At 41.3% G+C, this 26,734-nt stretch overlaps 3 long non-coding RNA genes across 4 annotated transcripts; 1 reads left to right on the top strand and 2 right to left on the bottom strand.

The window, feature by feature from the left end:
* The first annotated feature begins 14,734 nt into the window (after window positions 1-14,734).
* On the top strand, window positions 14,735-17,704 carry LOC127305754 (uncharacterized). Of its 2 annotated transcripts, XR_007854135.2 has the most exons (4): window positions 14,735-14,910; window positions 14,990-15,118; window positions 16,471-16,560; window positions 17,490-17,704. It is a non-coding gene; the product is annotated as an uncharacterized lncRNA (long non-coding RNA). The 2 variants fall into 2 exon arrangements; XR_007854131.1 differs by lacking the exon at window positions 16,471-16,560 and having other exon boundaries at window positions 14,746-14,910.
* Window positions 16,999-17,616, bottom strand: LOC139830515 (uncharacterized). The gene is made up of 2 exons (XR_011742763.1): window positions 17,523-17,616; window positions 16,999-17,422 (listed from the first exon to the last, which is right to left on the bottom strand). It is a non-coding gene; the product is annotated as an uncharacterized lncRNA (long non-coding RNA).
* A 6,662-nt stretch (window positions 17,705-24,366) lies between the features above and the next one.
* Window positions 24,367-25,390, bottom strand: LOC127296592 (uncharacterized). Its single transcript, XR_007848580.2, has 5 exons — window positions 25,338-25,390; window positions 25,050-25,158; window positions 24,864-24,947; window positions 24,725-24,779; window positions 24,367-24,624 (listed from the first exon to the last, which is right to left on the bottom strand). It is a non-coding gene; the product is annotated as an uncharacterized lncRNA (long non-coding RNA).
* Window positions 25,391-26,734: the final 1,344 nt, after the last annotated feature.

Genomic DNA, 26,734 nt, shown 5'->3' with positions numbered 1-26,734 from the left:
AGGAACCTGGGCGTTGATTTCGTCCGATTCCGAGAATATTTCGTTACTAGGATTTCTGAAACCAAAAACAGCAGAAAACAGGAACTGGCACTTCGGCATCTTGTTAATAGGTTAGTTCCAGAAAATGCACGAATATGACATAAATTGTGCATAAAACATGTAGATAACATCAATAATGTGGCATGGAACATAAGAAATTATCGATACGTCGGAGACGTATCAAGGCTCGCAGAGAGCGGGAAGCCAGAGAGAAAGAGGAGGCAGATGCAGCAGCTAGAGCAGAGAACGCACCACCACCACCACACCCAATGTTGCACCCAGACTTCCAACAGTATATGAGGTCAATGGAGGAGGATAGGAGGCGTTACCAGGAAAGCCAGAGCAAAAACATGCAGGATTTCTTTACCCATGTCATTAATGATAGGGGTAATGAAGGCAAGGGAGTAACACTATCGGACTTCCAAAATGCAAGACCACTACCATTTACATCAGCTCCAGAACCAATGGACGCTGAAGATTGGCTCATGGATACGGAACGGAAATTGAAGACCGTTGGTTGCAACGATGAGGAGAAGATCAGATATACTACTTATCTGTTGTCAGGACCAGCAGCATCATGGTGGGAGAACCTTGTAGCAGTACACCCTCCAGATAAGGTATTCACCTGGGAGGAGTTCAAGAAGAAGTTTCGGGATGCTCATGTTCCGGACAGCGTGGTGGAGCTGAAGAAGAGGGAATTTGAAGAACTAAGACAGAATACTGCACCAATCATGCAGTATGTTCGGGATTTCAAGAGGTTGTCCAGGTATGCACCTGAGGATGTAGATACCGAGGAGAAGCGGAAGAAGCGGTTCATGAAAGGCATGAATCCATACATGAAGATGCAACTAAGGTTGGCAAGGACTGCCGAATTCCAGGAACTGATTGACTCGGCAATCACTTTCGAGGATGACTACAGGCAAGTCCAGGAGGACAGGAGGAAGAGGGCTCATATAGAGCCAAGGAAGTACCCAATCAGTAAACCAACACCTGATCGGAGTTTTAAACCCCGATACCGACCTACTACTGGTAATCAATACAACCGGGAGGTCGAGTCGTAACCCAATTAACCAGATCATCTGCAACAATTGTGGCCTGAGAGGTCATTTGCAGAAGGATTGTCAGAAACCCAGAATCATCTGTTATGGTTGTGGGAAGGATGGACACATCAAGCCGGATTGTCCAAACAAGGCGTCCTGGAGCGGACAGAGCTCTGGAGGACGAGGTGGAAACAACAACAACAACAACAACAACAACAACCGCAACAGCAACAACAACAACAACAACAACAACCGCAACTACAACAACAACAACAATAAGAGGGGAAAGCCTTATGGAAAGCTGAATTGCACATCTTTGGAACAAGCGGAAGAGTCGGATCAAACAGTCTTAGGTACGCTAAGCATTCTTACTCATCCTGGCAAAGTATTATTTGATCTTTGGAGAAACCACATCATTTCTTGCATTGGAATTTGTGGAAAAATTCGGGCTTAGATGTTCTAAGTTAGAAACCCCTATAACTGTTCTATCCGCGGGGGGAACGATCTTAGTAACCCACGTGAAAGAAGCACAAGTCCTAACCATATGTGACTGTGTGTATTTCGCGGACCTATTCATCATACCCATGAAGGACATATCAGTCATCTTAGGGATGGATTGGTTGACAGAAAATGGAGCGGTGATTAACTGTGGAGACAAAACAGTATCACTTCGCAACTCCATCGGAGGTCGAATAGTGTTCCAAGGAGATAAGTACAGTGAGTTGGAAATCGGATTGGAACTAAATAGCCTGAAGGAAGTAAGAATTGAAGATATTCCTGTAGTGAAAGAGTTTAAGGATGTATTTCCTAAGGAACTACCGGGAATGCCACCCGATAGAGAGATAGAATTCACAATCGATCTGATTCCAGGCACAGCACCAATAGCACAACCACCATATAAGATGGGGCCAAAGGAGTTAGTGGAACTGAAAGCTCAGATAGATGAACTGGAACAGAAGGGATTTATTCAAGAAAGTGTGTCACCATGGGGTACACCAGTTATTTTTGTCGATAAAAGAGATGGAGGAAAGAGAATGTGTGGAGATTACAGAAATTTGAACAATGTAACTATCAAGAACAAGTATCCTTTACCTAGAATTCAAGATCTTTTTGATCAAGTTCAAGGAGCAGGAGTCTTCTCAAAGATAGATTTAAGGTCAGGATACCATCAAATCAAGATCAAGAAGGAGGATGTACCAAAAACAGCGTTTGTATCAAGGTATGGACACCATGAATACTTGGTTGTACCATTTGGACTAACAAATGCACCAGCAATTTTCATGAATTTGATGAACAAGATATTCATGAAGTACTTGGACAAGTTTGTGATAGTGTTCATAGATGATATTCTAATCTATTCCAAAGATAAAGAAGAACATGCCAAGCATTTGAAGATAGTTCTGCAAACTTTGAGGGAACATCAGCTATATGCGAAGTTTAGCAAGTGCAAATTTTGGTTAGATAGTGTTGAATTTCTTGGACATGTTATAACCAAAGAAGGCATAGCGGTGAATCCAAGCAAGGTTCAGTCCGTATTGGAATGGAAATCACCTAAAAATGCTAAGGAGATACGAGGATTTCTTGGTATGGCAGGCTACTATCGGAGATTCATAGAGGGATTTTCGAAGATTGCAGGACCAATGACCAAGTTACTCAAGAAAAATACTCCATTTGTGTGGACTGATGAGTGTGAAGCCAGCTTCCAAACACTCAAAGATAAGTTAACCACAGCACCGGTGTTAGCAGTTCCGGAACCTGGAAAGGATTACACGATGTATTGTGATGCTTCCAAGAATGGACTTGGATGTGTTCTTATGCAAGATCGGAAGGTAATAGCTTATGGATCAAGGCAGTTAAAACCACATGAACACAACTACCCAGTACATGATCTCGAGTTAGCGGCAGTTGTGTATGCTTTGAAGAGTTGGAGACAATTTCTATATGGATCCAAGTGTGAGTTATACACCGATCACAAAAGTTTGAAATATTTCTTCACCCAGAAAGAATTAAACATGAGACAGAAGAGATGGTTGGAGTTGATTAAGGATTACGACCTTAAGATCAACTATACACCAGGCAAAGCTAATGTAGTAGCAGATGCCCTAAGTAGGAAGAGTACGGAGAATCAACCTACGGAATGGGAGATTCCAAAGGAACTTCGGAAAGAGTTAGAAGATGCTTAGATTTTGTTTATTCAAGGTGACGTCAAAGGAAGTATAGCAACCATGAGGATTATGGATGAGATGTACTCAGACTTGAAATATGAGATTATCCGAAAGCAAGCGGATGATTTGTTCATCCAAGAGGAAATCAAGAGGATTGGCGAAGGAAGACCATCGGAATTCCATCTAGGGGATTTTGATTCATTATACTTCCGAGAAAGGATCTCGTGTACCGTATGATCCGAGTGAAGTCAATCATATTAAAAGAAGCACATGAAACCCCTTATTCCATACATCCGGGAAGTACTAAGATGTATATGGATTTGAAGGAGATGTTTTGGTGGAACAACATGAAAAGAGAAATAACACAATATGTCTCGGAATGTCATACATGTCAACGAGTGAAGGCAGAGCATCAGAGTCCTGCAGGATTACTCAAACCACTAGAGATACCGGAATGGAAATGGGATGAAATAGGAATGGATTTTGTTACTGGTTTACCAATGACTAGTAAGAGGAAGGATATGATATGGGTAATAGTGGACAGACTTACCAAGAGTGCTCATTTCATAGCCGTAAACACAAAGGATACTGCAGAAAAGCTTGTGGATATTTATGTGAAGGAAATTGTGAGTAAGCATGGAGTACCAAAGAAGATAGTCTCATATATAGGTTAAATTTTCACATCAGCATTCTGGAAACAACTACAAGAATCTTTAGGATCCAAGTTGGATTTCAAGACAAGATACCATCCACAAACCGGAGGACAAACTGAAAGAACCAATCAAATACTTGAGGACATGCATAGAGCTTGTGCTCTGAACTTTGGAGGCTCATGGGAGGATCATTTACCTCTAGCAGAGTTCTCATATAACAATAGTTATCAGAGTAGCATCCAGATGGCACCGTACGAAGCATTGTACGGAAGGAAGTGTAGATCACCAATTTGTTGGTTTGAAACCGGAGAAAACAAGGAGTTTACACCGGACTACATCAAGGAGAGACAAGACGTAATCGAGGTGATCCGGGATAGACTCAAAATAGCTCAGAGTCGTCAGAAGAGTTACGCTGACTTAAAGAGAAGAGATTGGGAACCGAAAGTGGGAGACATGGCTTATCTGAAGGTTAGCCCAATGAAAGGACTTAAGAGGTTCGGAGTAAAAGGAAAGTTAAGCCCTCGATATATTGGACCATTTAAGATAATCAGTCAGAATCGAGGAACAGCTTTTGAGTTGGAATTACCGGCACAACTAAATCAAGTTCATAATGTATTTCATGTATCACAACTCAGAAAGTGTTTGAAGGCACCGGATGATCCTATCACATATGAGGAAATAGAATTGCAATCTGATCTAACTTATGTGGAAAGGCCTGAAAAGATCTTAGAAGTACAATGGAAGAAGTTAAGAAACAGGGCAATCAAATACTGTAAAGTGCAATGGCAACATCATCCGGAGCGAGAAGCAACTTGGGAGACGGAAGAAGAATTAAGGAAGTCTTACCACGAGATGTTCAGGTACCAATCTTAACTTCGGGACGAAGTTTCTGTTAAGGGGGAGAGGCTGTAATAACCCAGAACATAGGAACAACGAAGGGTAGATTTAGAAATGGGATGTGCATTTCATCGCAAAACGGGGGAAATTTTCGCGCTTTATTGCAACTAAACCTAAGAGGGATCGAGGTTCTCTCTCATTTTGCACTTAGGGTTAGGCAATGTGAGTTAGGGAAATTTCGACATGATCTCTTTTGTATCTTGTTGATTTGGGGAATTGATTTCATTTGACAAGTGTTAATACATTTAACAATAAGCATTGAACAATATAAAAGGAATGCATAATTTAAACACAACTTATGAATTCAAACAACTTTGAATTTCAAAGTGAATCATAAATACAATGTATATTCCAGAATATAAATATTACATAAATCAAAAGCTCATAAACAAAAACTTGGGCTTTATTGATATCACATCACAAATTACATTGTCTTTACAAAATTCTTGATACAAGAATTGATAAATAATAAACAGAAATAAAAATGAAGATTACAATATGATTCCTAGACTAAAACCTAGACTATATGACTTGAAGTATTTCTTCATGGTCATGTCCATCTTCAAAACCTGCAAAACAAAGAATCAACACTAGCCAGAATGTTAGTGTTAGCCAAAGATTCAGTTTGGACAGTTAGCAAATAACACAAGATTCAGTTTGGACAGAACCAAGTGTCATGCACACTTGTGCTTGTCCAAAACCATGGACAGCACAAGATAAGGGCAGCAGCAGACCAAACCTGAGCACACACCAGGGGCTCAAGTTTCAGCATATGAGAGCACACAGCTCAAGTGTGCTCGGCGATGCAAAGAAGGCCATGCATCGGCTTAGTCACCAAACAAGCCAGGCTTGTGTGTCAATGCAAGGATAGAAGCAGTGGTTCATATAAAAGGGGCACAAACCCTAGAAATCATCACCGATCGACTGATAAAGATTCACCAGGTAAGGGTGAAGCAAGAACAAGCTCAGTTCATCCAGTTCTTGAGCAAGAACAAAACCAACACACACACCCACTCAACCAACAGAAATCATGGTGACCTGAGAAGATCATCCAAGACCTGGAGGTGAAGGGCTGTGACACAAACCCAAGTCTGCATCAACAAAACATTACTTTCTAGGAGCTGGAACAAGGTATACCTAGTTCCTGGAAAAGATCCAATGGATCTAATCCATCATATGCATGAATAAGCATGGGATGAGCAGATGCTCATATGGGTAGATCATCACTTGGTTTTCACCAAGGATTACTGCCAGTCAAAAGCCACTAAAATAGAAAGCATCTAGGTACAGATCTTATACACAGAAACTAGCACATATGCACAGAGGCATACACTAGCCAGATTTGATGCATAGATAGCACCAGTAGATGGCAAAGATTAGCAGCTAAAACTATACAGTAAATCCTAAGCATACAACCATCAGAAACCCTAGATTTCTTCACAGGCAAGCATATTGGCATTCATAGTTACTATGATCCCCAAATATGCAAGCAAAGATGAGTAGCCAACAAGATCCAACCAACCATGTGAGCAACCAGTCAGTAGCAAGGCTACTGAGGTCACATCACACTTAGCACCAATTAAGAGAGAGCCAAATACAAAGCATCACTATCCCGAAATGGATTCAGACTCTAATTGCTTGTAAAGGAATCATGAATCATAAATTCAGACACAAGCAAGTAATTCAATCATCACTGCATAAGCAGTTCATTATAATTTAAGTAATACAAGCATGAATTTATCACAGATCCATGCTAAGCATGACAGTAGCACACTGTTAAGCAACACAGTTAATCTATAGCCACTAGAACAAGTCTAGGTAGCTAAGATAAGCAACAGCACAAGTAAGCACAAAGACACAGTGATGCTTGAGCATCAGCATCACCAGATAAGTAACTCATATAGCCACAATATTAGCCAGTAAGCAATCACTGACAATCAATTGATCAAATGGATCAATTATAGCAAGCCAAGTTACACAGAGAGTTTAGCCAACAAGCAGAGAATGATCCAATGGATCATTGGCTTACAGAGATAACACTGAAGCATATCACAGGCACCTCTGGCACACACACAAGTATCACAGATGCATCACAAGTACACCTAGACAAGCAAGCATGATAGACCAGTAAGCATAAGCAAGTCGTAACCAAGCATAGCATGGCATAGTTAGCTCTTAAGCAAGCACAGTAGAGCAGGGCAAGTGTAGAGCATGCTAGGAGCAGCAGAGAAGCAAGCACAGCATGAACAGCAAGCAAAGCATCATGTGCCAGTACCAGTAAATGGTAATTGTGCCATGAGCTTGCAATTAACAGAAGCGCAGGCAAATTGCATAGGAATAGCATGGCTCTGTGTGATCCCAGGATCACTAGAGAGCAAAGCAGAAAGCAGAGGAGGAAGAAGAACGAAGAATAAGGGGAGGCGCACAGAAGAGAAGAGGAGAGACAACACTTACTTGCGCCTGGAAGCAGAGGCTAGGGCATGGCGAGGCAGTGCTCGCGCGGCCCTAACAGCTGCAAATCCAGGGTAGGCGCCGACGTTACGCCGGCGAACCAGACACGAACTAGCACCACCGTAGCAGCACCTGAGGCGACGGCACGAGTACTGCAAGCAGTACCCGCGCCAGGTCAACCCTAGGCGCGTACCATCGTCGGCGAGGACGAGATCTCGCCGGAGTTCGTTGAGGCGATTCTCCACGGGATCCAGATCGGAGGCGAGTCGCCAAGAGAGGACGAGAAGGGAAAAACTGCGCGGACAGATCGATAGATCTGCTCGCAGTGGTTCAGAATTGGTAGGTGGCTACGGCGGAGGAGCACGGCGATGGCCGGAGCGAGGCGGCGGCCATGGCGGCGACGACATCGCCACGGGAGTCGCCAGCGGTTAGGGTTAGACGAGCGAGTGAGAGGGCCGAGTGAGAGTGAGTGAGGTGGGCCGCTTCGGCGCCACCGAACCCAAAAGGGGACCAGCCTTATTGGGCCGTCCCTGGGTTAAGTTATTGGGCTGGGCCCAATATGGGTCCAGGGGGGTATTTTGGTCTTTTTACATTTAATAAAAGACCAAAACTTTACCAAATTTTAATAAATCATAAACAATTCTAAAAATCCAATAAAAATTGGATTCATGAATGAAAAATAAATCTTAACCAGAATAAAATATGAAATGGAAGTCATGAAACAAATTCAAAATTATGAATTTTCAGAATTTAAATAATAACTTGGAATTAAAGATTATTATTTCCTTGTAATTAAAATTCAAGGAAAAATCTCAAATAAGTTTAAATACTTATTTTCAAACATTTCAAAATGAAATTCTACTATTCCAAATCATTTCTTTTGAAAAAGGGTATTTTTCCCAGAAAAATACTATACTCCTTTTTATTCCAAAAAACTATAGAGTTCACTCTATAATTTCAAATTATTTTGGAATGACTAAGGTAATCATCAAGTAAAATCATTTTACTTTGAATTGTTGTACTTTGTGTGAATTACAATGATTAATACTTTTAAATCAATTGTAAATTACCGTCAAAGACATAAATCTTAAATACAACCCTAAATTGTAATAACTCATTGGGGTACAGGGATTCAACATAAAATAATCCATCCATGATTGCATTATTTGGATTTTATAACATTGTCCTTACCGGACAATGATGCTTCTCTGAGAACCCGAGGTCCAGGTTCCATCAACCGCATTGAACCGCACTATCTCGCAGTCCACGTGCAAGTTCACCCTTGCTCATGTCAACTTGATTATTTTCTACTACTTTAATGCAAAGCTATATACTTATCATTCCTGCATCGCAAATGAAATGTTATTTTCCAACTATGAATATGACTATGTGGCTGGCAATGGAACCATGGTATGTGTTGATATGGTGGAGGTTCCATTGCAATGGGTTATATCACCCTAGGATTAATTACCAATGCCGTCCAGTGATTCTAGCGCCGTACAAACCGCGTTGACCATGAGATCTATAATGGCTCTGGAAAAGCCAGCTGTATCTTTCCCCTTCTGCATGCCAACGGATCGGAGAGCCGGTGGGGTGCTGGAGGCACTGCCGCAATAGGTTGGGAAATCCTTTTAAATCCCCATCCATTAGTGATGATAAGCTCTACGATCTATGAGGGATTGTCCGGAGTACACCATGAGTAAAGCCGTATTATCGGGGGAAGTCTACTGGAGGTGTACGGTTGGACAAAAGGGTGGGTTTGCAGTCGCGGAGAAGGCGGTGTGGGCTTGGATCTTTATACCTGGTCTCACACCAAAGGAAGTGTGAACGGGGGCAAGTCCCTGCGGATGGCAAAAAGGGTGAGATCTCTTGTGGGAAAAGTAACGCACCTCTGCAGAGTGTATCAAATTGTGGCTGTCACTCCTTGTTCCGGGAAGGGAACTGCGAACGCGGCAGGAAAGGAACTCCACGAAGTTCTGGTCAACCTGTGAAGACTGACGGGCATAGTTTTCATAATAAAAGCAACCTTTTGAAGAAATGTTTTCAAAAACATGCATTGACCTGCGATTTCCTGATCAATGGTCGTAGCTAGTGCATCAAACACCTTTTATTCTTTTAGAACTTGCTGAGTACCTCTGTACTCACTTTCTTTCGACACCCTTGCTAGACTGTGATCCGGAAATGGAGGCTATCAACGATGGAGCACCAGAAGGAAGCTACGAGCTGGTCTACGAAGAACCTGATCTTACAGGCGGAGTGGAAGGCGTAGACTATGGGATAGTCTACGGACCAGATGACACGGAGGTGGAGGAGTAGTGACATACCTTAGCATCATAGAGCCGAGCAACGTAGAACTTACCTAAATAAGTTGTTGAGCTCTTTATATTTGTTATGAGTTGTAATCGTACTTAAGTAGTATCTTAGGGTGTTCTCATAGGACCTGTGAGAATACCAACTTGTTAAGGCAATGTTTGTAATAAAGTATGGAGTGTTATGACCTGCAATGTTTCTGTTGTACCACTCTGAGGGATATGGCAAATTGTGAAGAAGTCCCTTCGCAAAGATCATATCAACGACTTGTATACTACAACATGCAGTGGTATGCTGGGTCACCGCAGCATGGCCACGGCGGAGCTCCACGGCGCGGCGGCGCGGCGGCGAGGCTCAGTTCGATGCGGGAGACAACGGGAGAGGAGAACTGGTCGGGTCCGGTCGGAACGACAAGGTTTTGACCCACTCGATCGGGTCAGACGGAGCTTCCTCACGGCCGTTAGCCACGTTGGCACTGACAGTGGGGCCGCAGAGGCTAATTCGTTGTTTGCTCCACATTTGCTCAATCTGTTGCTGGCTGCCCCAGAAACGGTACTGACGTGACAAAATTACCAAAAGCGGTACTGACCCGTCCACTTCGCCTCAATTGTGGTAGTTCCGTGTAATTTACTCGGTTCAGGGCGTCTACCCGGAACTGGAAACAGGGTGTCGCTGAGGCCGAGTCATCAGGTGCACTGCTGCAGTTGTGGCCTGGTGCTTAATTGTAGGGCAACTTGCAATCATTGGATACTATGGATCGAATCGGACTGCTGATTCCGATGGTTCACTGGCAAGACACAATACCAAAGCTGCATTGAAACAATCCGTCCAGATTTTTGAGTTTTAAGGCAGTCGATCCTGCCGTTCGATTAGATAGAATAGATTGTTATTTACAGAAGTTTTGCAAAAGCAAATAGTACCAAGGCCAAACCAGCACAGAAGCAGAAAGCCCTATATATGCTCCGTCCAGATTAGCGGTCTTAGCGCCAGCCGCAATTGTTACTGCGATTTGCACCGATTATTAAGGTTTTTCAGGAGGTTCCTGATGTGCTATTGGACGTGAATTTTTGGCTCATAGGTTCCCGCGCACCCTATATTGAAGATACATAAGAAGACTTACTAAAAAAATATGTTGTAAATTATATGGGTAGGGAATGTGTGCAGATATGCGTACGTCAAATCTGGAACGAAAATATTAAGTTATGTAGCCTACATAAAAATAACAAAATGTACTGTTCGCAATATAGTAGTAGACACGTACTATTCACAGTATCCATCTTCTCTTTTTTGTGTAGGTCCCATAAATTCGAATTTTTTCGTGAAAATTTACACGAGCAAGTAGCATGGTGACATGTACGTGCGTGAATTATTTCAATTTTTTTGACACATTTAAAATAGGGTTATTCGAATGTTTTGAATATCATGGTATATGGCACCCGAGTGCACCATCATAATTCTCATGTGCTATTGTTCTTTCTCTCCCACTTCTGTCTGGTATGTGATCGCTGTCACTAAACAGTGACCGGTAAGGTGGTGCAAAAAGATCGAAGTTTAACGCTGAAAGCAACGGTGGGAGCGAGATTGCATGTCCCCGTCCAATGACTGGTGAGCCGGACGCCGAATTGCACCGTTTCTGCTGCTGGTAGCTCCTAGTAGTGTATGGAGTTCAGACTTACGCGTCAGTTCGTTTGCCTTTAATTTGATAATTTGGCTTTGGCTCGTAGATATCATACTATTATAATGATAATGGCTGATGGAGAGAGCTCGTGAAACGATTTAAATGCGGGAAAGCTGCTGCATGCTAATTGTTGACGATGCACCCCAAAGTGCATGCTTTGCTTCCACGGAGTTATAGACAGCAGTTTATAATGAAACCTGGCAGATGCAAGAAGAAGCAAATACTTTCGGTTCCATGTGATCAGAAATTAGCTGATCATTGACATCTCCGTTTTCACCGCACCAAGACAGAAATCATTTCTTCGTGATCGTAGGTCAGCTTCAGAACCGTAAATAACGTATCGTCGCGGCGATCACGTCGTGGATCGATCGGTGGAGTATTCAGTATTGTACAGGTGCAGCGTGCCTGGGACCCGACGTAGAAGACGACGCCCTAACACGACGTCCACTCGATGAAATTAGCTCCCCTGTCCAAATTAACAACAACGTGCTACAGTGTGCAGTAAGCGCCCTCATTTCCATCAAATCTCTGAAAAAAATCTGCACCATCCCAATGCAATCAATCATAAACAGGACCGATTAATTTTCAGTCGCACAGAATCGTCTCTTAACAAAGATCACATAAAAAAATTCAATAGTGTTAAGAAATCCAATGAAACGACGCGATCGATGTGACTGTACCTACCGCCTTAGCTGAACGAGGATGCGAAGGAAGCAGGAAGCTTCTAAGAGCCGTTCAGGTTTCTTCAGACGCCTCGAGACAAAAAGAGGTGTGTAATGGTGTTCATAGTGGTCTACTCTTATCGGAGATACAGTCGTATCAATCAATTTAGACAAGAACCCTACTCCTAACCCGTGCGTGCGGCTACGAATTAAATACATATGATTAGCTGATTCTATTCATGCCCGACGATCGATATGAATTCAAAGCCGCGTCTTTACTTGCCGTACGTGCGAATTTCAGGTCTTAGAAGCTACTATACTACGTGCGAGGAGCTAGGTGACTTCTTTTGGGCTTATGCTTATGCATAAGCTTGCTTATAGATTCTGGTGGGGAGAAGCTGTGGTGCGCAGAATCTTCCAAAAACTTTCAGGAGACTTCTTTTGGGCTTATAATGTTTTGGCTTATTTGTGTCTGAGTTGTGAAATGTCTATTATACCCTTGGATCAGATCACACAAACTCCTTCCCAAAATCAGATCACGCAAAGCTTGAAGCTGATCGCGATGTGGAGGGAAGATCTGGCCGGGTGGGAGCCGGTCGCAGTCTTGGAGCTCGCGGGCCGATCTTGGAGCTCGACGGCCGGCCTTGGAGCTTCGGGGTTGAGGGCGGGGCGGGTGGGATCCCGCCTTGGAGCTTCGGGGTTGAGGGCGGGGCGGTGGGATCCGGCCTCCCGCTGCCAGGATCTGCGGTCGGCGGCTGGGATAGGGCGGCGACGGAGGAACAGCGTCGGGACATTGGGGAGTGGCGGCGGGATCGGTTTCGCTCGAGCGAGGACGGGGTGGGGAGCGAGCGAGGACAGGAGGTGGGGAGCGATTCGTTTTTTCTTTTTTTTTTTCTCTCGCTTTGACTCAGGTAACTGGGCGGTGGCATTCTTTGTAAATTTGATGAAACGATATGTCCATTTCCACAAAACGTTTCGTGAACTCGTGTGGAAGCTCGGGAAACTGCTCCCGACGAGTTTCTGCCCACTGCACGTACATGGGCTTCTGGGGCGTTTCTCGGTGGGGAGAAGCCAGACACTTCTTTTGGGCTTGTGCTGCCCACGACCTCGAAGCCGCGCGAGAAGCCCAAAAGAAGTCACCCTAAGCTAATGGACATCGCATCGGAATCGGACAAGACTTTATTCGTTTTTCTATTTAAGTTCTATAGCTAGCAGCTTGCAGCTAGCGAGCAAGATCGTAATAACAATGGCACATATGGGGCCACTCATAGATATCAAAGAAAAAGAGTAGTCGGGGGTTGGAGCAAGATCGTAATAACAATGGCACATATGCAGTAATTATCTGGTTGCTGATTGGAGCAGCAAGAAACTATGTGTGCATCTGAAGTATGGTAGAAATAAAATTTGTTCGTGTGTTTTCTCGTTGAAAAAAAAATGTTTGTGTGAGATTCGGGGGTCACAATTCGTCCGTCCATTTGAAGGAACTAGGATGCATAGGCGCGGCGGCACGCCGCGCCCGTGGTAGTATTTTCTTAGCATGTGTGGTTAGCCTTAGTAGTTGGTTTGAGTGCTTGTGGAAAGGTGGATGAAAGAGTAACAATTGAGAAATTTAGTAGGATTAATTTCTGATACCAATCTAGATATTTGTTTAAAGTAAGATGCCTTATCTTACTTTAAGAAAGAGGATGATATTTACACTGGATTACGTGGTGCTGAGTATTTTGTTAGACCACACCGACACATATTCACACCGGACCGAGAGACAGGACGCCTATACATGTTCTTGATGGACTGAGCCAAACGATATTGGTGTGTATTCCTACTGGACTGAGCCAAACGGTGTTGATGTTTATTCCTACTGGCACTGAGCCAGACGGTGACGATATATACATGTTCCTACTGGAGTGTATTGTGTAGTGGATAGAGTTGCATTGCAGAGGGGATAGATTGTAAGTGGTTTTAGTCTACACCTTTGTCGCTAGAAAAGCGAGAACATTTCCTACGATGGCATTGTTGCTACTCTGTGTCTAGGATTGCACAGGAAAATCGAGAGCTGGGGTGAGCTTGACAGGTTCGTCGGAAGGAACCTAGGGCTCGGACTCTTTGCTACGCACAATTCTATAAGAATTCGACGATAGTAAATAAATAAATAAATTTGATAGAAGTACATCTATTTTTATTGTTGACTATTCATTGCTAACGTAGATGGATCTTATTTTCAATTAAATGCATCGTAATAAGGTAGTTTCATTTTTATCCTGGAACTCATTATGTTCTTCACGAATCATGTTTGTTAGACTGAAATAAGCATTTTTATTTTTCACACAAGGAAAACGATATATTTATTATAGAATCATAATTTTCTATTGGAGAAATATGATAGCAATCGCAGAGACAATGAATAAGTATTATTTTTTACACAATTAAAAGGTACATGTATTAGAAATATGTCGAATAATCAATTTGGAAAGTTTTATTGGCATCACAAACACGATTTTTGGATTTTTTTAATAGAATTTAAGAATTAGTGCAAGCAAATTTATACATGAATTTGGTATGGTTTGCCTTATCTGAAATTATAATTTCAATTTTTAACATTTGAAACACATACATCTAATATACACAAATCCCACGCAGGCTCTATTCCATTTCTCACACGCTGATCCGGAGACACGCATCATCATCAGTCTCACATACACGCTGTTTTTTTTAATACATTGGACTATATTAGATTAGCACAAATATGCATTCAGAAGAAGGGCAGCGTCCACTTGTACAGATAGGTCCCTTAAAAAGTACGGAAAGACCAAACAACCCAAAAGCAATCCTTTGCCATTTCCCATTTGCCAAACCACGACACACGCATGTACCACTCCACTCCTGGTTCCGACTTCCGACATCTGTTCACACAAAAAAAAATTCACCTCCGTTCCCCTTTCTCCTTGCTCTCCCGTGAGGCTACTGCCGCTGAGCCTGCTCCTCGATTCCGTCCGCCGGAGCTGCCAATCGACACAGGTGAGCACAGAATCATGCTCTCTGTAGCCTGCGCCGCAGATTCGTTCCCGCCAACATGCCCTTCTCCCTTTACTCGCAGCCTATGTGCCCCTGTATGACATCGGGGCAGCGGAGCCGGAACTGGAGCTCGATCCGCCACTGTGGCATCCTCGGTGACGGTAACTGCGACGCCATCGGCGCAGCGGCTATAGCAGGCTTGCACTTGCAGGTAGACGACCCCTCTTGCAGTTCTAACTTTTAGTTTGGTCAGATGGCGCCTCTAACTTCTTTATTATGTGCTTGATCTGTCATCCTTTGGTCCCGAATGTATGTGTTCATGTGCTGCCCCTTTCTTTGCATTTCTAAATGTTGGGCTATGATTAATTAGTTGTAGCTACCTGCTTGGTGTACGCTCTATTCAGTAGTCGAGAAAACTAATGCCTAGTTTCCACTGTGAAAGGAGGAAAAGCAAGGACACCAAACAATCGTATGCCCCTGTAATTATGAAGTTCCACTATTTCTGTGAATTTTAAGAACTCATGGAAACAATTTTTTTTAAACTCGAAAGTTGGAAAAGAAATTATGAGCTTTTATGTAGATAGGTAATGCAGTCTACCTGGGTGAACAGACAAAGTCCCAGAAAATAATATATAATGGACTAATGGGAGCTTAAATGAGCACAAACTGCATGTTCAGTTAGCAAGCCAATGGTAGGTAATTATGTTGCAAGAAGAAATGCACTTTCTTGGACGTCAGATCGTTTAAGTTCGATGCAGTTTCTTCGAGCATAGACATTGGTTACATGTGAACTTCACTGAAAAGTTAACCCCAGGATTAGCCTGGTCAGTAGTGAGTAGTATCAAGGAGGCTAACAACCGATGTTAAAAATACAATACTTCCTTATATTCAAACATAAAAAATACTACACATGACCAAGATGTCAAAAATGCTCACTAAAATCCCACTATTAGGCACTATTAGGAAAAGATATATAAAAGACTATGCTATCACAAATACTAAAAAGTCTGCCTACTAAGCATTGCGTACATATCATGTTGCATACTGTTTGCCAGCATTGACATAGCAAAATTCTCCAGTGAAATGGATGCCATGACATGTACCCGAACACTTGGAACTAAGACCCCAACACTTATTATGGATCGGAGGGAGTAGTTCAGTTTGGCAGTTGATAGTGGCAATTTTGATACTGGCAATCTTGATACTGATAATCTTCTGTTGGTCTCAATATTGTTGATGCACATGTACCTGTATGAGTAGTAAAATCAAAGGATACCTTGCAAAATCTCCCTGAAAATCATCTTTTCATCAGTAATCTTGAATGTCTTCTCGTGCAAATCCATGTCACTTTGGTCTATCATTGACCCCATATTTTTCCACCAATGTAATCTGTAATACTATCTTGAAGAACAACTGTGCCCTAGACAGAAATACCATCTAAAACTAACTCTCTATCACGAAAAGATGGGAAATACACAAAAAATATTAGTGGCATTTTAATTTACTGGCAGCAACTTCTAACATGATTTGATTCTAGAAACTAATAATAGCATGTTTTTGCAGCTTGTAGCAAGGGCTACAAAAAAATCACTTCTCGCTCAATTAAGTTGTAGGGTTCCCACATTGGAAATCCAAAGGTCTCTTGCTAAAAAGGTATTTACTTTGCTTACACAACATGATATTTGAAGAATAAGGAACTAATTGCCTTTCTAGAGCCGCTTGAATCATTACTGAATGAACCTAGAGAAGAAGCGCTACAGGGGGACAAACAACAGAAGATAACACAATGGTTTTTATTAATAAACCAAATCAAACAAATCTCAATTGTCTCAAGGATAATGATTCAATGTGAAACTGAAGTACACAACTTAGCGTCTAACCTTGCGGGTAGGGTTGGGGTCCAAAGATTTATGTGTATTGTTCTGTCACACAACAGTTGGATTAAAGAACCTCAACTGTACATGATACACATTCCACTAATTTCTCAAGTTCAACATAGTACTGAGAAAGATTAGAATCATGAATCCTCCTGGCTAATCGACCACAAATGAACGAAGTAGTAAATCCCACAATATGAATATCTCATCTGTGTGCTGCTAGTGAACACCATATAACTTTATTATTAGTAGTACATATAAGCTCATATAACTATGATATTAGTAGTACATATAAGCTTGAACTGGCATATGTCCTTTTTCCTATAAACATGCGAAAAATTCAAAGTAATACCCATGATAGACTGGAACTAACATGTACGTGACAAAGATGAATTACATCAACACATAGGTAGCATTTAGTAAGCATTGCCAATTTTAAAAAAAGAAGGTTTTATATAACACAGGAACTACGTGCATTAAATTTGAAGAGAATTATCTTTCTCAGGTGATCATTCAACATGTAGGGTATGTGACCATGGCACCCTAACTCCACCTCTTTGCGATTTTCAACAATTTCCGTTTCTGCTTGTTCTGATGGAGGGTCTACACTTTCTCTTTCTTCCTTGTAATTTGTTCACCTGCATGGAGGCCCAGAAAAGAATATTTAGTTTTGGCATAATAAAGAATATCTGTTGTACTTTACAGCATGATTTGGAGTTGTTGATTGACCACTCAGACCTGGAGGTCACCAAGGCGAAGGGAGAGTAGCTAGCTTTTCATGCAAGAACCAATGGTTTGGTTGGTTCCTGGTTACGCCATGCTCTTGCTCCTGTGTAAACAAATCGGCTTGGTCTTCTGAATAAGATGATTCTAAAGACTATTCATATCATATGAAATAAAGAGACTAATTTCCCAAAAAATGTCCAGAAGCTTATATGCCCCTGCTTTTTTCTTATTCTTATTTGCATAGAGGGACAGAGGGATACACACCTGGAACTCTGGAAGAGGAGGGCGCCGAGGTCCCCATTGTGTCGACATCTATCTCTGGAAGGAGATGAGAGCCCCGAGTTTATCCTCCACAGCGGCTGAAGAGGAAGGCTCTCTGAGATCTCCACCGCGCCGCCATCTGCCTAGGGATTGGTAGGTGACACGGCGGCCAAAGAGGGAGAAGAGGAGGCCGGCCATAGGGAAGCTCACGGCGGCTAGAGAGGGAGAAGTGGAGGCCGGCCATAGGGAAGCCATCAGCCGCCTCGGTAGGTGGCACGGCGGCGGCCAGAGAGGGAGAAGAGGAGGCCGGCCATGGGAAAGACGGGAGGAAGAAAGTTGAGGGCAAAACGACATCTCGAATTGTTCCATTGTGGGGATCGTGTGGTGCCACTTTGACCAGCTGCCGCTTTGACCGAATCAACCAGAAGGCAATAGATGCAATCGGAAGTGATCCATAAAAAGAGGAAGGAGAGAGGCAACAACCGGTAGCCGGTTGCCTGACCGCTTGGAAAAAAAAAAAGATGCAAACCAATTACCTGAGTGATCACGGAAGGGACAAAACAAATAGCTACGTGTCAATCAATAATTCAGGGAAAGAGTGGATAAATGGCACATCTACAGTGTCTCAGTTGTTCAGATAGCGTAAAATCAGCTGACCTTTATATAGTGTATAATTTGTCATGGGAAATCCTGTGCGTGGAACAGTCGGACACGGCGGTGCTTGCTTAATCCGGTTATTTCCATTTTAGTTGCCGGTGTACGCAATGATCTGTCGGCCGAAATCGTCGGTCGCCGCAACCTGAATCCTAAAGTATATGCTGCGATCATGCGCGTGAGTTTTCTATGACAAAGACACAGGAAATGTGCTCGTATTCTCATTTTCGATAAAGTGCGCTTCATTACTTAAAAATTTTAAGCATTGCATCTAGCCTCTACATAACTAAGATGCACACAGCCGTTCGAGTATCAAATAGAGCCAAATATAAATTCGTAAAAGAAAAAAACAAAGAAAGCCAACAAGTCTAAGCTTTGTTGGCTGCAATCCGCCGATTATGCAGCCACCCATATTAGAAAATAAACTCATTATTCGTATTTTTCAATCGTATAGACACCTCCGTAAAGAGGTCATGATCCTCCATCGTTGAAGTGTGATGACCATGAATGGAGCAAAATCGTACACTAGTAAATGATCGGCATGAGAGAAAAAACATTTATCATTAAAAACCTTATCATTTCTACGTAGCCAAAACGACCATACGAACCTAGACTCCACCCTATTTAGCCTACCAAAAATATTTACAATGTTGCAACACTGATTAGTTTTAAGTCGTACAAAATAGTCTCTAACAAAGATCACATAAAATAATGAGACAGTTCATGTTTTCAGAAACCCAATTAATTAAACGACGCGATGGACGTGACTGTACCTACCGCGCTGAACGAGGACGCGAAGCAATCAGGAAGCTTCAGGAGCCGTTCAGGTTTCTTCAGACTAGATTTAGATGTGCGCCTTGGCGCACGACCCCGTGGAATTCGTACATATTTACACTTTGTATACAAATGATGGAAATACGGTTTTATAAAACATACAACAAATTTGAAAGATGAAATTAGGATAAAACACATGGGATTTGACGGAAGACTTGAAAAGCCACTTATAGATGCTTTACGCTCAATTATTCCAGATAACATCCTCTGTCATATCGCAGCTGCTGGCATAGAGTTAGGAAATGCTTATTCCTCAGATACCGTTATTGCAAAATCACGAAGAAAGTACAAAACCTTATATACAATCGGAAAATATAGCAGTATTTTGAGGCTCGCATTGGCTCACCGTCCCGGTGAACAGATTGTAAAACGCTATATTAAGCATCTCTACAAATCAATGGTAATAAAACATAGATGGCAAAAAAGCTATCCAATGGTTGCTTGCTCGACTAACAACTGCACTGAGACTTCTCCAACGGAACTATGTATATGACATGCAGATGAGGGGAATGTCAGCACCACTTCGGCCTTGGTGGGTGTGTTGCTAATCGCCTGAGAAAGTAAACCATTCTATCAACATTATATTAACCACATATAAAAGTCTACTACTCCATTAATAAAAGAATGTCTCAACCTTATCAAAATTTGGATGTATCAAAGGGTACATCCAAATTTTACAAAGTTGAGGCATCTTTTAATGAATGGAGGGAGAATGTAATAGGTAAAGAACACAGAGACAATTCTTGAGGCAGCGGCATGACTTAACCAGAAATTTACAATTCTCTGTTTGTTGAATGCACATGCTACACACAAGTGGCAAAAACAGGAAATATATTACAGCAGGTACAAATATACCATCCTAAGGTAACAACAGCTAAGTACATAGAGGGTCCCAGTCGTGTTCACAATAGAGCTGCTAATTATTTCTTACAAGTAGCCTAACACGAAACAACAAACACAAACAAACATCAGTTGGGAGTCGGGTTCCAATTGATTGTGTCATCTTCATCTAACCCATAGCAGCCAGAGAATTGCTCACCTTTGGCAAACTCGGTCTCATATGGCTACACCCCTAAAGGTTTTGAGGATGGTAGTTGAAAGCCAAAAAAAAACATCAATCTTGAACTGCACAATCCAATCTAGACACTACAATATGGCATATCAGGATTCATACAAATACAAAATATCTTTGGAAAATGCGTAGTTAACACCGAAGATATATATCCTGAAATAGATAAGTTGCGACATGTTTGGCCAAGGTGGAATGCATATCATGCATAAAGTTCTTGACATATCTAAAATTGAAGGTACAAAGGAAGCAGAATGTGGTGCATAAACAGCCTGAGCCTCACATATTTTTATTTGAACAATATTGTAGTTTCACAAAAAAACACATGGAAGTAACACCAACCCTTGCCATTCAGATTAAGGTATCAAGAGATCAACTACTTAACCAGAAGTAACTATATGAACACACCCAGAAAGCTCATAATATACTGACATGAGTTCTAAATAATCGATTCAAGAAAGAAGAATTAAACACTGGTAATTGAGTGAGTATATAGAGGGTGATTCTGAAGCAAATAGTTGTGGTGTAAAAAGGAAAACTAATATATTTACCTCTCTGCATTCGAACTGAAGGTATCAATAGGTTCTCCTGGTGGAGAGGCAGGCATGTTTCTTCAAAGATGTCCATCAAGATCGTCTGACAGTAAAGATGGAATAATCAAAAATAGTCTAACATTATTTCTGTAAACCTACTTGACAATATTATATGGTTAAGTCGATACAAAGCATTCATCTTAAAGAACATCCCATGGGAAAGTAGATCTAAAAAACGGGAGAGTTGCTAGCAAAGAGTTACCGAAATGACGCAAGCATGCTTGTTCCCTTTTACCTTCTATGTCATAATTCAGCATGTTACTTATCATCGCACAAACCAAGTCTCTCACTTTATTTTCTCTTTTTTACACTAAGTGTCAACTACAACTCTTCTTTGATTTTTTTTTTCTTAAATTCTAATACAGTACTGTTTCAATGTAATTGGAAGACATATAAAAAACAGACCAAGATTTTCCATTTCCTACATTGATACCAGAAGTGTGTACCCAAACCTCTTGTCAGTTCTTATTTTCTGGCATTTGTAACTATGGTTTAACAAAAGGCTTGTCATTGACTTTTATTGCATCTTATTTTCTTCTCATAAAAATAGCAAGAAATAACTTGATTCGGTCAAAGCTAAAAAAAACACCCACCTATTCAAAGCCACGACTTGCAAAATTTGACAGTCGGTACATGTAAAAACTCTAGAAAGCATGAGACAACTACCATATTACAACTGATGTTGCTTATCAAGATGAAGTGAGGATGCAGCCATCTATGTGTCTTGTTCCATTTCTCCAATAAAAAAAATATGTACCAATAAGCATCAAACATGTCATCTTGTGCATATGCCAATAGAAGGGAAAAATATGAATAAGCATTAGGAGACAACCCAGACCCGCTAAAATGGTGCCATACTACAGGGATACACATAGTGCACTTAGAATCGCATAAAGAGTTCGCCTCTAAGATTATTAGTACATATCGCAATGACATGTCGCTTCCCCACCACATTGCAATGCAAAGAGAAACAATAAACCTGCAGGTCCTCTCCATCTCATAGATGCAGATCAGAAACCAGAATCATGTATTTCATTTTCCTTGACACATAGGGACCCTAGAATATACCTTGACCTAATGTCTTCTGATTGCCGAAAATATTGTTTCTTCGAGCAGGACTTCCAACTTAGTAACCTTGCAGTCTGTTGGGTGGCAGGACTTCCAACTTAGTAACCTGCATTTGTAAATGAGACTGATCAATTTTTTATCGCCACTCCTGCTGCATGCACATTATTTAAGCATGTAACCAAGACCAGAACAGATTGTGACTGATTCACGTAAATTGCAGCAGAACAGAGGATAAAGAGAAAAAAATTAGAGTGCATGTCAAAGCCTAAGCATCTTTTAAAAATTTGCAGCAGTCTAGATGATAAAAAGAAAAGAATGGAGACATCATATTTAATTATCCAAGCATAAGAGTATGGAGTATAAAGTAAATCTTAACAGGAATAGTGAGTAGACATGAATCATGATGAAGATAAGATCTTGGGTACATGCTTTACATGTGAGTTCAGCTACAGCGATGACCTGTGCTGTTCCATTTGCAGCTTAGTTAAACCCCTGGGACAAGAGACATAGAGCACATCAGCAAGGCAGATTCGGTAAAGGGGAAAGTAGCAACAGTGGAGAACGGTAGATGGTGTCAGGATCGTGTCGGATAGTGCGAATACTGAAATAAACAGCCATATAGTAACCATGCTCCTATTTTCGATGTAGCAAGAAATAAAGTACTCAACCATGACATGGAAATACCAGTAGAAAAAGTAAAAAAACACTAACTATACTGAAAATGGTCTTGGACTGAAGAACACACAAGGATCATTTGCCTTTTTTATTTTTTTAGAAGAAGAGTCTCTCATTTATTCATGTAGTAAAAGACATGGCATTGGTGCTACATGATATAATCTTAGTTTGCTAAATGAGACCCACATTCACTTATGAATCGATCTAGTTATCTGAGAGGAAAAGGAGGACAAATGAAATTAGTAAATCAGTTTCAAAAAGAATTGAATTCGTGGAAGCTTGTCAATACATTAATAAAAAAATTACACGTGGCTGCAAGATTAGATTTATTTTGCATGGTAACTGAGCTGCAATCTATTTTGCTGCATCTATTTTATAATCTCTTACCCCCTTAAACCCAATCAGTAATTTAGGCCCATCAGTTTAACACCCGAGATGGTGCCATCAGAGGAATGGCCACTTCAGGAGAAACCGATTTGTAATACAACGTAGATGCAGGAAGGGACATTGATTAGTTAAAAATAAAGCATGCACAATCAAGAACTAAAGAGTAAGAGTAACACAGATAATGGTTCTCCAAGTAGATGAAATTTGGAGGAAATTTAAACCACTCGTGAGGTAACCATAGTTTCTAACATGAAATCCAGTCCTTCATGGCCGAATACTTTTCATAAGCAGTTGCCCCCATGTGAAAGCAAAAAAGCAAAAGCTGCATACTACATGGATTTTCTATATACAAAGGCTAACTTACATGCAGATGAAAATCACTAAATCAGGCTACTGGTTTTTACAGATATCTTCTACTACAGTTAAACTAAAAAATGAATTTAAGACAACACTGAATTTTTATCAACTGAGAGCAGTCTAATAAGGTAAATTTTAATACAGGACAACATAAGTGCTATTTGAAGGCAAAAAAACATGCCAAGATTTTCCCTTGCTTACACCGGTACTAAGTGTGTACTTAATTTTCTTGCGGTTCTTTGACAGTTTTCTTCCTACTAAATTATTACGTTATTTTTGTAGTAATAGAAGTCCATTGAATAAATAATATTCTTATATAGCAGGCAGTGAAGGAACATAGTAGAAGGTGGTAACACAAGCTGTACTGGCAGTTTGGTACCTTACTTCACGTCATTCTTGGGTTCAGGCTCAATTGAGCAGCTCAAGAGAGATTGCCAGTGTCTCAACATGTTTGACCATTTCAACCTAGATGAACACGAGTGCCAGAATTAAACAAACAATTTTGCGCCGACATACTTTCCCACCTATGTATTGCTCAGTGTTGTGTTCAATGGATAAAAAAAGAGATCACAGAAACCATATCACACATTACTTGGCCCTATAAACTCAATCTAGATAATTCAGGAATGTTGTACATGTACCTTACTCATGCGGCGAGACAGAGATGAGGATCTTGCAGTTAAGCTCGGCGACAGACCAACCTCATCGAGCAGCTTCTCCTCGAGACCACCTCCTCGCGCCTATGCTCATTGCCGTCGGTTAACAGACGAAGCTCCACGATTCAGGCCTGTGGTCGCTTGGCGTTGGTCCATGCACGCCTCTCCTCCTGCTGTTTTTGTAACGCACATTTCAACCTAGATGAACACGAGTGCCAGAATTAAACAAACAATTTTGCGCCGACATACTTTCCCACCTATGTATTGCTCAATGTTGTGTTCAATGGATAAAAAACAGATCACAGAAACCATATCACACATTACTTGGCCCTATAAACTCAATCTAAATAACTCAGGAATGTTGTACAGGTACCTTACTCATGCAACAGACAGAGATGAGGATCTTGCAGGCAAGCTCGGCGACAGACCAACCTCATCGAGAAGCTTCTCCTTGAGACCACCTCCTCGCGCCTATGCTCATTGCCGTCGGTTAACAGACGAAGCTCCACGATTCAGGCCTGTGGTCGCTTGGCATTGGTCCATGCACGCCTCTCCTCCTACTGTTTTTGTAACGCACATACAGCGGAAAAAAAGAGTTAGCTCCCAATTCTTGATGAGCGGATAGCAAAATTGCTTGATGTTGCTATTGTTCTGCAATACTTCTATGTGTTGAAGATGGAAAGCTTCCTCTCGGCTCTTCTTTTCTCCGAAGGAGCTGATGCAACATACATGTATAATATCGTAAGACCATTGTCCGTCTTAGTCAGATACAAGTGATTGGAGATGAGTAGGGCCATACCTTTTAGCTGCACATATTCTTCAGCCTGCTCGCTTGTGGTTCAGTTCAAGTCCTAAACACACCAAAACCTCGGCAAGGAAGGACCTTCAAATAAAAACATTAACGTTAGTGGGGGATAAAAACTTGGAGCGATAGAGGAAAATAATTTTAATTCGGCAACGTGCAGAACCAAAACTGAAAAATTACATCGAGAAGAGACTCAAGTAATAGTTCATTTGTTGTAGCAGTGATAAATCAATATCGCTCTCTTCCATTTAAGATGATTTGAACTATCTTTGTGACAACGCTACCGAGCCTGCAAACAACAATTATCAGAGCACAAAGTGGTGGTACATCCAAAATATAAAAAGAAAAGCTTATAAAATGTCAGGAGGTTGATTTTTATCCTATTCTCTAGCAAGGAATGATGATTAGATACTTAAATTATCTTCGAATACATATCTAATCATCGCCAACAGCAACATTGATGCTTACTTGCTTGGGGATGCTGAAGTATTGGTTTCTTCTCGTGAATCATTGCCAACTCCTGTCAAGAGTGCAACAGCTGTTTAGTTAGTTCCCATATTCCAGAATATATGTACATGAGTTCCCAATTGGCACAAGTAGATGGAACAGATGGAAGTAAATACATTTTTAAAAATCCATCGTAGTAGTTCAAACACATCATCTACACTGCCTACATAATTCAAAGTGACTATATTGTGAGGTTCTCCATGGCATGAGAAGTACTCACCACTTCTCATGCCAACCAATATAAACTATAATGAGCAAGATCCACAACGGGATAACTACCGTGTTGAAGATAGCCAGACGGCATGGCTGCGAGGGATTGGGTAGACATAGGTTGAGAAGAGAGAATAACCAGGGAAAGATTAGATTGATTGTTCTTGCTTAATCAGAAATAGATACACGTCATCCTTATATAATGGATGCTCACGTCTCTAACCTCTCTTGATACGATAGGAATTATTAGATATTTCCTAATACAGTTGGACTCTTTCCTAATAGTATGCTTTCCTAATGGACTCTTGCCATACTTCTCTCTTTCCTAATACTATACTTTCCTAATGGACTCTTGCAATACTTCTCTCTGATGGACTCCTCCCATGCTGCAACCCATGTCCACAACACACATCGTGCTGCAAAGAACGCAAAAATTAAACTGTGAGAAGGCCTTGATACCTTGGCAATCTGCTGCACAAAGAAGGAGATCCAGAGAGAGAGGAGGGAGAGGAGGGAGAGCTATGTTTTCTATTCTAAATTGGATTGTACCTTTCCACTAACTAAAATGCTGATGTTCAGATTCATAAAGGAAAAAAGGCTAATATACTTTCATGCTATAAACTCTAGCCGTAACTCCTACTGCACCCACATGGTATAAGCTGAAAATGCAAAAATCATAAAGTTAACTAACTAAATGGTACGGTTGTACTTTGGTTTACTTGGATCAGCACATTGTAATATAACTGGCTGACATAGGGCTCAGGTTCTCAATCTGGCTCCATTTCTGTAATATATCCGAGGTATAATGCATGTAGCCATGATTGCTCTTTTGTTACAGCAAATCACACGACACATACAACGTCAATATGCTGAACTAAACATACAATATGCTGGTAAAGCATATTGTTAGGTAGATAAATACAATGTCATCTGAATAAAATGAACAGAGAAGTAGCATTGCTAACTAACACCATATCAATATGTTGAACTAAACATTTTTTACTCGCAGCTAGGAATTCGAAGTAAAAAACTGGGAACCGGCATATACACCAGTGGTTCTTATGCAGGTTTAGCGAAACGAAATGTCAATGTTAAGGATATCCAAAGAAATTCTTGCTTATATACAAATACAAACCAGAATCCTTTTT

This window comes from Lolium perenne, chromosome 1 (genome assembly GCF_019359855.2).
Source record: "Lolium perenne isolate Kyuss_39 chromosome 1, Kyuss_2.0, whole genome shotgun sequence".
NCBI classification, from domain to species: Eukaryota; Viridiplantae; Streptophyta; class Magnoliopsida; order Poales; family Poaceae; genus Lolium; species Lolium perenne.
Note: the sequence above shows the minus strand (reverse complement) of the source record. Positions and strands in the feature narration are given on the sequence as shown.